This window comes from Clarias gariepinus, chromosome 19, assembly GCF_024256425.1.
Source record: "Clarias gariepinus isolate MV-2021 ecotype Netherlands chromosome 19, CGAR_prim_01v2, whole genome shotgun sequence".
NCBI classification, from domain to species: Eukaryota; Metazoa; Chordata; class Actinopteri; order Siluriformes; family Clariidae; genus Clarias; species Clarias gariepinus.
In genome coordinates this window covers 16,316,891-16,329,052 of record NC_071118.1, presented here as the reverse complement: position 1 = coordinate 16,329,052, position 12,162 = coordinate 16,316,891, and positions in this window count along the sequence as shown.

Below are 12,162 nucleotides of genomic sequence, written 5' to 3'. Positions count from 1 at the left end.
AACATTCCTCCCTCATTCTGAGATGCTTGCAGCACTTGATTGATGTCAGCACCGACATCAACCCCCAGCTTTTCTTTTAATTCCCTGCATAATAATTCTCCTCTTCTTCTTCGCAGGTTCTTTCAGTCGCTAGGATTCCTGTCTTTGTGACTCGTTCAGAATGTCTTGTTAAAAATTAAAGTGATTGTATTCGCCTTTCTAATGCAAATGCCGTCCCACGTGGCCCCTCTGAATGCATATGAGGGCCAAAGATGAGGATGTGAGGTACTAAGTGTGACTCAGTGTACTGACACACATCATGACAGAATAGTGATGAGACCAGTGTTACCCCCCTTAGACACACACACACACACACACACACCTGACTACATGCCATGCATTTTACCTGTCTCTCTTGCTGTCAGACGCACGGATGCAGCAGAGATCGTTGTAGGGAGGGATAATTATGCTATGTGAGTTGATATGTTGAAACATATATTGGAATATTTAACGAATGGGCGATGAGTATGTACCCATGATGCATTTAATACAATTCCAAAAGAAACATACTTATATTTAAAATTCAGCTACACAGAAATTAAAACGCACAACCAAAATAACAGCAGCCTACAGTAAATAAATATAATCATACTGTGGTCATAGTAAAATCTATAATTATTATAATTTTACCTTTATACTAAACCAGCATTACAACAATTAAAAAAATTTGTTCCTAGCGGATCAGTCTTGAAATTTTCATTCATTGACTGTCTGAATCACTGAACCCCACTGCCTAAATGGACATGCTAGGAGTCAGGGAATTTGTATAAAAGTGTATAAAAAGCGAGGGCTTCCCACTATTTCCCCCAGTTCACTTTTTTTTTTTTTCTTTTTACTTTTACTCTACGTTACTCTAAATGATTTTTTTATCTTTAGTCATAGTTACACCATAAAATTGTGAATTCTGCTGTGAAATTTAAACGCTACATCTGGCGTTAATGAAAGTGTAAATTGGGTGATGATATATCTCAGAAAAGTTATACATCAAGTAAAACGCAGACAAACACAAACACTCCATGTTAAACATGTAATTTACAACAGATGTTACAATCATTCTTTTCACATCAGCCAAAATAAATATTAGTCATTAGCTTCAGGAAGACATGAACCTCAAAACTGCATTAGCTGGTAGGTTTCTTTCCCAACATAACAATATTCAAACTGTATTATAATTTGCTTCACCGTAATAGATTAATTGCCAAAAAAAATTTGAATATACTACATTTTACGGCTTTTACCCAATATCAAAAACTGCACTCACCAGAAATGATCAACTATTATGGCAAGTACTGTTGGATTTTCTGTGATTAATGCTTTGCCGGTGTGTATATTTTTCAGACCCATTGCAAAGATTAGTAAGAAAAACAATGGCTTGGGGCATTTGCTTGAAGTCTTTGTAAAGTAATATCTTTAGGAAGCATGGTGTTCATCCCTACAGTATGGTTCCAGAGACCAGATGCTCTTCTGGTTTCTTATGTTTGCCCAATACTTTACACTAATACCCTTTATGTCAGGCAGGAAATATCTGGCCAAGCATGGAAGATGGTAATTAAAGGTTAGACTGGAGATCTGCCAATAAAAGGGAGCAGCTTTCGAGATTATACTCAACCTTACAAATCTCATATTTTTAACTCCTTCATAAATTATGTACAATACTGCCCTTTAAAACTGTATGAGATATGGATATTTTAATAGATGTAGAAATCAGGTGGTTAAAAAACTAAGATGATTAACATAACAATACCTTTGTTATACTTTTGATATTTGACAATCAGAGGCTCTTCCACTGTCACCAAAAACATGGATTAAAAAAACAATGAACCAAGTACGTGGTGCTAGGACAGTTCCTTCTTACTTATTGCACCTTAACCACAGTGCAACTATTTACCATCAATTCGGTTTTTATATTTTAATCCTTGGTCACAAATATTCTTACGTACAATGAATTTGTGTGAATTTTCGTGTTCCTACAAATTCAGACATGACGGGGATCATAATTTTCTACAGCCTCCCCAGGAAGTTTATACGGATGCCATTTAATTCTTAAGTACAATTTAAGGCATCCATGAGAAAATCTGACATTCGCCTTAAGGTTGCCTTAGGACCTTCCTGCAGCCTACAAAGTTGATCCTACAAAAACGTTTGTCTTAAGGTGGTCGTATGGCACCCATATGTGTAACTTACAGCACTCTCAAGTAGTTTCCTAAACATTTCCTCTCTGTCACCCCATTTTGTCGTGGAATATATAAGTGCCGTCTATACACTCTCTCTGTTGCTAGAAGCTTTGTAAAAATAATTAATTTTCGAGATGACAATAATGCAGAGAAGACTGCAGTTGCAAGACAAAGAAGAAGAAGATCTAGTAGTTTCGCTGCTACTTTGGTTCAGCTGCAACAGGAAAAGCACAAAAGATCACATGATGATCTTTGCAAATATTGCTAATTAAAATAAACATAAAACCCTATTTGCAAGATATCCAGATGTAACAATTCAGAAATGGTGAAGAAATTAGTTGTTATATCTTGAAAATTCTAAGCAGAAAAGAAGGAATATTACTGCCACATGCAGCTTGTATCTGGCCCCTGTAAGGACGCACAAACACCACAAATTATGTACTGTCCCCTTGTGAGCACCTTACCTTTGTCAAAAAAAAGACAAAAAAACAAAAGCCATGGTGCGTTTGTAAGTATGCGGTACAAATATCTGTTCATACAGTGTTCATAGGAACACCGTAAGATATTCATATGAACTATTTCATGTGTTTTTGCGGTGTACCTACAGGCACCGTAGAAATATGGGCTTCTGGAAATGGCTTCTGAATCTAAACGATCCATGTATGAGCCACGAACATCGTACATTATTGTTAGGTTGTTCCAAAGGCACTTCTAAGGTGGCTCTACGAAGCATGGATTTCAAGCCGTGTTCTAAGAAAATCTTGGAAAAGACCACCGACCTTGCCATGAACCTACAACCAGGCTATAAACGCTGGATTCTTATAAGGCAACCTTAAGATGACAGTAGAAGATGCTTGAAAAACCATTAGTATGCTGTTAGCAGCCATTCGTGTGGGTATTTGAGGCCGCTGCTTTAGCAAAGTTAATTCAGGGGTAGAAGTGGAATCAATGCAAGCTGGCTGTGGCATTGTTGTGGTGTAGTTGGGTGGCTCAGAGATTAAGGTTTTGGGTCACAGAATTAAAGATATTGTGTTAAAATCTGTGCATTTAAAACTTGTGCCAGATCATGTGAATCAAATCATCAGATGTTGTGACCCCTAGGGGAGAAAAAGGAAAAAAGCTGAAACAGTTGACGGTGACACAACATATTTAAATGTAAAACTTTCTGAAGATTTTCCACGTTGGCACTGAGGTATCTAAGAGGGCTTCTGAATGCAGGGTATGTGAAACGTCAGTGAGAAATAGGTGAAAATAGGCTGATAAATCTGTAATCCAGTGGCTAAAGTGTCTTACAGCCTGAGATTAATCACAAAATGTGCTAGTACTGTAGTACTGTAAACAACACTGTTACCATGTGAAAGGTTGCAATCTTTTAGACAAGATTTGTTTATAACGAAGTAAAACAGCTTTTATTTAATAAAATTAACTAAGAAGCCTGATATTAACCTTTTAATTTAATATCAGGTAATATACACTATATCAGCCGGTGATTACCTAGGAGTTGCATATGGAAAGTGGAATTTGTCTAAAACAATGGTGTATCTCACTTGCCATTATCTTAAATGACAGTGAAAAGCAGTATTAAGTGTATATACAGTAGCAGTCAAAAGTTTGGACACATTTTCTAACTTTTCTAACATTTGCAATGCCGAAGACGTCCGAAATAGGCAGGAACCTACTTTGTTTGAACAGTTGTTTTTAAAATGTGTCTGTTACAGTATCACCCAAATGTTGTGTTCCCTGTCCAGGCTGGTTCCTCTCAAGGTTTCTTCCTACTGCCATCTTCCAACTTCGAGTTTTTCCGTGCCACTGTTGCCCTTGCCTTGCTCATTAGGAACAATCCGATCATTTTGATTCATTCACATTTCATACACATTTCCATAATTTTCTTTTGATTTTGTAAAGCTGCTTTGCGACAATGACCATTGTTAAGAATGCTATGCAAATAAATTGACATGACTTGACTTATTCTCTGTAAAGGCTCTAATCTGAGATAATATGTAAACAGTTAACAGGCTGTTAACGCTAAATGAGCTTCTCCTCTGCAGCAGAGGTAAGTCTTGATCTTTCTTTCATGACTTGTTACCTTACAGTATGACTTGTGTGATTATAGTACTAACCTATTTTGTTATATTTGCATATTGGGTACAGTATATTAAACACTATATGCATACTGAAAGTCCATTAATTTTCTCCTTCAGTCCATGTTTTCTAAGGCAAAAGCTTATGTGAAAAGAAGCTAGTAAGATGGTGTAGATATAGCATAAATATAAATATACATTTCACAACGTGAACTCACAACAAAAGAATGTTCTGTTCTTGTGTAGTTTTACATAGCTTGTAAATGCACTGTGTTGTTTTTTTGTTACAGTATATTTATTTTTTTGTTGTTGCATTGCAGTATAATTTGTGGAGATATTTACAGTACCAGTCAGAAGTTTGAACCCAAGTTTGGACTTATTTTCTACATTCCGGAACAGTACAGATTTTTTCCAAACTATAAAATAACACATATGGGTTTAGGTCATTAATTTACAAAACCTTTTTAGTTGCTTAAGACACGAGGGTCAGCTATTTTGAAATAGTTCTTTCAAGAACTGTACTTGTCAAGTGTATTTGAAAAATCCATCAAGCACCATGATGAATCATTAAGACTATTCCAGGGGATTCTCATTAAGACTATTCCAGGAGAGCAAGAGCAACAACATTACTCTTCTGCTAAGGAGACAAATCTAGAATTTAGTCATTTAGAGAAGTTCATTTAGAGTTACCTGACTCAAAATCACCAAATGATAGCATCTCAGATTAGAGTCCTTATGAAGGCTTTACAAAGCATAAGCAGCAGACACATCTCGATATCAGTAGTTTAAAGTATATTGCATATTTTGGATGCTTTTGGGATTGTTTTACAGTGTAGAAAGAAGCAAAAATCAAGAAAGACCATGAAGATGTGTCCAAATTTTTGACTGGTAGTGTAAATGTACACATTCCCTTTTCTTTAGCCAGACCCTACTTTATGTGTTACATCCAGGATGTAATGCTGGACTAAGAAGGATAATTTAGCTCATTTGTCATTTACCATTGATAATCCAAGGGCAGAGTGGAGGTTCAATGATCTGCATTTTAGATATATTGTGACATTGATTGACCTTTAAACTCAACAGGATTATATTGATTTTATTTGTTTAAAGAAAATTAAGAATTAATAAATACATATACACAACACCATAAACACACACACAAACATGTACGTGCACATACACACTCACTTAATGACCTGTTTTTGGTCTAATGCTTATTTCCTGTGAGGACAAATGCAGAAAAAATTAGATGGAGTGAGAAGGATAGAAACAGGGTGGACAGAAATAAGTGCTGTCTCAGGATAGTACAGGGTGGATTCTCTGACTGGATTTACAAGGCTTGATGGTTTTGCTGACACTCCTCTGGTCCCCTTAAGCATTCCAAGTGCACCATGGGATGACAACTGATCTTTATTGCTTGGAAAAGAAAAAGAAAGACAGTCAAGAAAGAAAGAGAAAATGCTGTTTTCCCCATTACATATACAAGAGGACAGGACAGACAGACCTAAGTGAGGGGGTAATATAACCATAAAGAGAAAGATGGTGAGAGACTTACAGTTTGAATTCACACTTACAGTATGAGAGTAAAAATTACTTTTATATCGCTATATAACCTCCCATTCCTAGCTTACTAGGTCCTACCTCACTAGGTAGGTGGTCTACATAGCTGCCCTTATCATCGCTAACGGATCTCTGACTTTGTCCATGCTATAAAAATAAGTTTTGCTGGAAATCCCAAGGTCTAAAGAGTGGACCCGCATGGTGGCCGCTTAAAATGCAAAGGCACGTGAGTTTGGAGATGTCACGTACCCCAGGGACTTCAAAGGCAAGAACTGAATGGTTGGCCTAGAGGCAACCTTCGCAATCCTGGCGCCGAAGAATAAAGGCTGCTGCACTGGATGATTAAGGCCCAGGTCCCTGCAGGGAAAGCCTCCCAGCCAACAACTGTCACGTCGTACTTCCGCCTGTGGCCACAACCAAGGTGAGCTGAGAGGTGTCGGCTGGCAAAGATAGTGAGAGAAGCCATTGTAAGGAGCATGCAGGAGCCGCTGCCCACGCAGGCCCACGTCACCACCTTGCCCACCACCATTGCTCACCAGCTTCTGGGCACTGCCTTTCAAACTCTCCACCTTGTGCCCAAGGTCTCCTGGGACAGGATACGGGCCCTCTGTGACGCTCTACATTATAAGCAGGATGGTATGATGCAAGATGAATGAATGAATGATCATACTGCCTACTTCATGTCTAGAACGATGGCCTCCCATGAACTTTAAACTCTCTTAAGTGGTCCAAACATGGGGAAATCATGTCCTCGGCTTGCTCATCAGGGACATTATCATTTCGATTCATACACATTCACATTTCTTAAAAACTTCAATGATTCTTTTGATTGTGTAAAGCTGCTTTGCGACAATGTCAATTGTTAAAAGCGCTATACAAATAAAATTGAATTGAATTGACATCACTTGGAGTGAAGTCAGGACTGTATGGAGGATGTGGCAATAACTCTCAGTCAAGTTCTTGTAACATTTGAGTAGGGTCGGTGAACAATTTAAATGATTGTGTGTACAGCTCCCACAGATGCATCTATCTGCAAGTTGGTGGCCATTTTCTGTCAGTTTTCTAGGATCAAGTGACGACTCACTGAATGTTCACAGGAAGGATTGCAGTGGGCTCGGAGCCACTCCTTAAAACGTTTACACCATTCAAATGTTTTCTCATCCTCATACTGTACTTAAGGTCTTCTGTAAACGTAAGTTGGAAGAAATCTGTTTTATGACATCAGGATCCTATAACGCTCTCTAATAGCATGCTGTTTAATATAATTTTTGGTAAAGAACGCTTATACTACTCTGCTCACCTGGCTTAGCAGGGGGAAAAAAATCATGATTTAATTGTAATGTGTAACTGTTGACTTTACTTACAGATCTGTAGTGTTACATAAGTTACATCAAGAAGTTCTGAGAAAAGCTTCCCTTTGAGTTCTTAAAAAGTTTTCTTGTTTTTTGTTTCTGCCATTTTTCCATTTTGATGTTTCCATGGTTAGCACTGGGAGCAGCAGCTGTTGTACTGGAAATTGAATGGACTAGTTTTGATCAATGTAAGGAAAGTGAAAACTGTGTGTTGTAAACTGTTTAACAGGACGAACTAATAAAGTATATCAAAAAATAAAATAAAAAAGTGTAAAGTGTGAGTCCAGTGGACAGCTGAACCCATACGTACCCCAAAGGTAAATGTGCCACCACTATGTTTATAGAGGTGTTCTTTCACCAGTCAATTATTTTTTTTTAAGAGCTACTGGAAATCATTTTGGGACTTCAATAACAAACACCAGCTTTCTCAGAAAAAAAAAACAGTGGTTTAGATTTGATAAGACTCTGTTGAGGCAAGTGAGCCATTCAGAACTTCACAGCTTGTCCTCTCAAAGCATATCAGTGGGAATGATTGCATCACACAAGTCTAAAAGACAAGACGCAGGGGAGGAGCACCAGCTGCCTGTCTTTGTCAGTTGACAGCACTAATCTGCTGAAGAGAACTCTCTGAGGATTTTGCAGAGCTAGGAGGAGAAAGAGCATGAAGCCATCTGTGCAGATATAACTTTCTCCCAGCATTAGCAGTAATAGTTTTCCTTCTCACAATTGCTGATAATTACTGTTGATGGAGCATGGAGATGTTTCCTCTCCCACAAGAGAGAACCATGCTTGTCGCTATGGCAAAGAGTGGGCGGTTGATAATAAATATGGTGTTTGATTGGTTGAGGCAGTCACATGCAAATGTAAAATTAAATATTCATGTTGTGTGGTTTGGGTTATTGAAGCTTTCACTGATCCACCATATTTCACAAGTCAGGGCCTAAAATATTACACACAAATTTAAAACAAACAAAATTTAAAAAAGCACAAATAAATAAAATGCAAAACATATATTCAATCATCAGCACCACAATGATTGCAAATTATACTAAAATCTAAACATAGGCAAACATATCCAGTATAACATACTAATATCCAGTACAAGAAAGTTATCTAATTAGTCAGTGCATTAATGCAGAATACGAAAAATAACCAAATATGCAATATGTTCATGTTACAGTTCATGTTTATGCCCTTGACAAAAACCAGAATGTCCTTTCTGAGGTGAAGATTTACACTGTGGAACAAAATTATATGTTTTCCCAACTCAATCACACAATTATCTAGAATGTCTTAGTATTCTGTATGTTCGAAAAAATTTTTTTGTATTTTTGTGTGGAGGGGGACAATGTGAGGCAGAGAGAAAGAGATAGAGTTAGAGAGAGAGGTTAAAAAATTCACAGGGAAATGTTGTGGGGTTTTTTCACTCTATGTGACTCCAGAACAAAATCCAATAAACTTTTTTTTTCCTTCTTGTGAGCGAGCTATATTCTTTCTCACTGCCTGTTTTCACACAGTGATTCAGTGTCTGTGCTCCAAATTCCATACACCCAAGATTTCCCTTCTGAGAGCATATTTGGATTTAAATCTGCCATAGAGCGATGAAAGTAATCAATCTCAACAGGTTGTAAATTTGAAGGTCTGAAATCAATTAACAACTTTTCTCAGAACCTGTCTAATGACCAGCCAAACAATAATATTCAGGGTTTTTTTTTAGTAGTGTCACGGATCATGTAAGATCATTGAGCTTTTACTGTGTTTGCAAAAGAGTTTAGCACTGTAACTGCTAAGGGAGCAGCTTGACAAGGCGTTTTTTTTCTGTTTTTAAGAATTTATACTCCTCACCATGGGCTATGTTTTCTTGCTCATATTTTACCAAGTGCTGCATTTCACTCCTTTACTTGATTCTCAGGATGTAAATGTATTCCATCCCAAAGAAAAAAACATCACCATCTCTTTAAACTAACCCATAAATGGCATAAACATAAACACAGAGTTAAAGAATACATTACCTGTGACTTTACTTTTGAAGCATCTTTTGTGATTTCTTTCACTGACCTTGAATTTGCAGCCGGGAAATCCAGGCTTGGGCTTAGATGGGGTTTGTGTGAGCCCGCTGTTGAGTAGCTTTTGAAAAAAGCACCTCTTTATTTTGGGCAATTAAATTCTCCTACAATCCAAGTCATATCAGTGATATATATTATACAACAGTTAGTTGAGTAATCTGATAGGATGAGTAGCATTCCACGAGTGGTGATAATGGATGGTAACAGCAAAGGGACGTTTAACTATTTGCATTACTCCACATCCCAGGTGTTCTACAATCATTAAATAAACTGTCAGTGACAAGCATGGGTGAAAGAGGTCTTTATATTCCATGGAGACAGCAACTGCATGCCAAAAAACATTTAAAACAAGTCACAGAGGCACTTTTACCAGGAAAACACATCTGATAACATTATGTCACCTTAAAAAATACATTGACTCCTTAATAACTTCCTTCCTAAGTTGTTCCAAATTGTTTTGAATCATCAATGTTCTTTTATTTACAGCCACAAAGCTCTTAACACAAGACTGAATTCCAAACCCCTTGCTCCCCAACCCCTTATTACTGGCCTTCCATTTAATGTGATTTGGGATTCAACCCAAGAACTCGGAAGTTAATGGGGCTGATATTCTAAAATGGGAAAAGTGGAAATATAATAAGAAACTTACAGGATTTAAAGGACTGTCCCACTTGCCTACAACCAAATTACAAATGTACTATATCCAGCAGTACATCACTACTATCACTAGTGATATTGCTTATTTAGACATATCATAGTCTTTGGCGCAGAGAAGAAAAAGTTTATTAGCAAACAGTGGCGTTTGGTATAGGAAAGTATGCCTGAGTAAAAAGTAGGAAGTCTTTTTTGGGTCATTTGCAAGACACACCCCAAAAATCTTTATACACACTTCCTAGGGAATTTATACGATAGCCACCAAACCAGGCCAATAAAAAGTGGTTCATAACTTTTTGTGGGACATCATATTGAGTGACATCATGTTCATCACACTGAGTGACATTGCATTGGGTGACATCATAGTGTGATGATTTTTTTTCCAGCATCTGTGGCTTTTTGGAGGTCTGAACATAAAATTCCCGCTTTTCCTAAATTGTGTCATCATGGTATTTGGTATGCCCCCTTTAAATGCATGTGCCTACTGTGCCCACGGTCTTTCTGGTGTGCCCGGTTAGTGATGGCACAAAATGCTTGGGCCCGCTGATTGTTGCTTGCAACTATATTTTTTATTTGAGACCACATTGGCTTATATACGAGGGGTGTTGAGGTCAAACTGAGAATTTTGTTTTCTCAAAATAACAGAACACATTCCCTTTATTTCTCTATGTAATCCCCTGCTACACTAATGCACTTATTTCAGAAATTCATAAGTGCTTGGATACCATCAAGGTAGAAAGTTTTCTGAGAATGTTGAATGAGAATGAAATCAATGAGAATCAAATGTTGCAGTTTGACTTGAACACCACTTGTCAACACTTTATGGTGTTAATTCCTTTATGGTGCACCCTTCTTCAATACTCTGGGTGGTAATTTAACACTGGGGATGTACTGGGGATGATATGTTTCCACATACAAGACACATTTGTATAAATATTTGTGGAGTATCATTTACCTTGACTAATGTGTCCTCTTCAGGATAATACCCAAACACTAGATTTTTGACAAAAGATCTGTTCAAGCAGCTAGAGTTGCTTGCTGTTTTTCTTTCCTAATATCTGAGAATTAGCCATTTTTTAACAACAGCACTGTACACTCATAAATCATGCCTGAATGGGCTTCTTACATTCATAGGCTCAACTGTTGCTTTAAACCTCCGAGTTTGCGGTCCTAAACGCACCCCTGGTCTATGTGGGTCAAATTTGCATGTACAGTACTTCCCATGGGTTGTTGGTTTCAGCTATTTACTCAGATTTCTCCCCACGGTCCAAAATCATGCATTGTACGCTGATTGGTGTTTCTCAAATTGCCTGTATTGTATGATTGAGTGTGTGCCGGTGTCCTATGAGGTTGACACTGCATCCAAATCTTTACGCTCCTCTGCTTTGTAATCTGAACTTGAATATAGTTAAGAAATATGTTTGACTAAAATCAAGTTATTAGTTGGTTAAATGACTTCAGCCTTTGACGCTCTCTCCCTTCTTGCATTTGAGAAAGGAATTTGCAAAAATGCTGCATATACTGTTTCAATTAGAGAGAGATAAACTCCTAAATGCACATTCTGTGATAAATACCTTTGGACAGTAATTACCGATTTAAGTGAAGATGTTAAATCTAAGGTTTGCATTTGTTACAATAGTCTAAACATTTTTTGTGATGGCATTGAGAGCTATGAAAAAGGATTTAAAGTTCTTTTTAATTATTGGGATGTTTTTATCTCTCACTAATAGGTCAAGTAAGTTCCATACAACATTAAGTGAATAATTAAAACAAGACTACAGTATATATTTCTCTGTCCCTCATACATGAATTTACATTGTCATTATCAAGTGTCACAGTGCCCTCTGTTGGTTGTAACGTTTACTCTACACCAGATTTTTTACACAATGATTAAAATCCTTGTAGGTCTACACAATCCATGCAGGTTATTTTATTATTTGAGACAAGTAATATAACAAACTGTTTATTCACTGTATAAAGTTTGTCATAAAATACAGACAATAGACTCTGTTGGCCTGTTTATCTGTATAATAGAAATAAAATCTTCACGATTGACTAATAAAGTGGCTTGTCAGTGGCTGAATGATGCTAAGCGCTAACCTAGCATGCCATAAGTGAACATATACACATATGTCAAAAAACCTCCAAGCATTCATCCTAGAGAGAAATTTAAGTCTACTGTTTTATTTGTAGGCATGTGCAAGATGTTATGTCTTAATAACACAAAATAGTTGTA